The sequence below is a fragment of the Etheostoma cragini genome, chromosome 19 (assembly GCF_013103735.1).
Source record: "Etheostoma cragini isolate CJK2018 chromosome 19, CSU_Ecrag_1.0, whole genome shotgun sequence".
Taxonomy (NCBI): Eukaryota; Metazoa; Chordata; class Actinopteri; order Perciformes; family Percidae; genus Etheostoma; species Etheostoma cragini.
Window position 1 is genome coordinate 17,734,943 of NC_048425.1, and position 1,464 is coordinate 17,736,406.

General features: G+C 42.5%; 1 protein-coding gene and 1 long non-coding RNA gene across 2 annotated transcripts in view; one reads left to right on the forward strand and one right to left on the reverse strand.

Annotated features, from left to right (window-relative positions):
• LOC117934562 overlaps positions 1 to 870 on the reverse strand; it is a 10,959-nt gene extending 10,089 nt beyond the window's left edge. Inside the window, exon 1 of the long non-coding RNA XR_004654506.1 lies at positions 604 to 870. This is a non-coding gene — a long non-coding RNA (uncharacterized LOC117934562). The remainder of the gene's footprint in view (positions 1 to 603) is intronic.
• The window catches only part of afap1 (actin filament associated protein 1), a 69,001-nt gene that overhangs the window by 14,085 nt on the left and 53,452 nt on the right, over positions 1 to 1,464 (forward strand). The window lies entirely within an intron of this gene.

Below are 1,464 nucleotides of genomic sequence, written 5' to 3' on the forward strand. Positions count from 1 at the left end.
TTAACTATTCAACTATTCATGGGCTCCAAAAACAGAGAATACAGTATACTTGTGTGGTCTGGACAGCTTTTTTGCTACAACTTTAAAGAACTATTTGAGGGTTAAGACTTGGTTTTAGGATTAGGGTTAGGATTAGGTTATGGTAAGGGTGGGGGTAAGGGTTAAGGTTAGGCATTTATTTGTCATGGTTAAGGTTAGGGTGAGGGGCGATTGCATTATGTCAGTGACGGGTCCCCACAAAGATAGTGAGACCCACTTGACAGAGTGGTCAAATTGTACTTACAATGTTCATTATAGACTGAATTTTATTATTTATAAACTAATCTCATAAGTATTTAGAACAATATATGAAAAACATACAACAGTGATGCAAAAACTGATGCAAACAGTCCAGTTTCTTTTGTGTTTCAGTTATATTATGGTTGAGGTTTTACTATTTAACATGTCTGAAATTAGCCAAATCCCAGGAACATGGTTAACCAAACGGGGAAGCAACACAAAGTGGGGTCATCACATATACACATACTGTCCGTCATATGTCTAGCAAAACACTAAAGAAAGCCTATTTGTTTATGGACATCAATGGGCTATATGCTATGTTACCCACCCTCGTAGTTGTGGACATAACTTCATATCCACTTCAAAGCTTTCTCCCGTTTCCTGATGGGTGGGGGGGAGTGCGTCAACCATCCCGTGCACATTGTCGACATATACTAATATTAAAGCAATGGACGGCGGGGGGGTAAATAAACTCCTTTACAGAGCAGGCGTCCGCAACAGACGTTCTAACGTGAAGCGAACGCACCCTCAACGGGGCAGGGATCATTTCATTGGTCAACACTAAAGCTGGCATTCTATTGGTCGGGGAATTTAGATCCGAGAACGCAGGAGAAAGCCGAGAGGAGAAGCCAGAGTGGGAGAGAACGGGCCAAACCGAGAGCAGGAAGTCGGTCCGAGCACCAACATATCTGAGTCTGGGCAGGACGTCTGAGGACAAGCAATCCAAGCTATAGCAGTGGCCAATTGAGTGTGAGAGCGAGGTTTTGAGGAAAATTATAACAAAATCTGCACGTAAATTGCTCTCAAATTGAAAGAATGTGCTCTTGAATAAAGACTCCCTACTGCGCCCCATGTACATAGGCTCAGTCCTTGTTGTGGCATCCAGGGTTCGATTCTGACCTGTGGCTCTTGCATGTCATTATGCTCTCTCTCCCCCTTCCTGGACTCAACCAGTCCTAGCAATAAAAGCCAAAGAAATCATCATAAAAAAGTAAAACAATTAAACTAGTTGATAGGTGTTACCCGAGGCTCAAGATGACGTCCTCAAACGTCTCGTTTTGTCCACCATTCCCAGATGTTCACAAAATATTCACGTTGTACAAGCTGCAATAACAGAAGTTGTACTTCAATGTATTAACGTGAGCGTAACATGTGACCCTTCTAGTTATACTTGTGAAACAGACC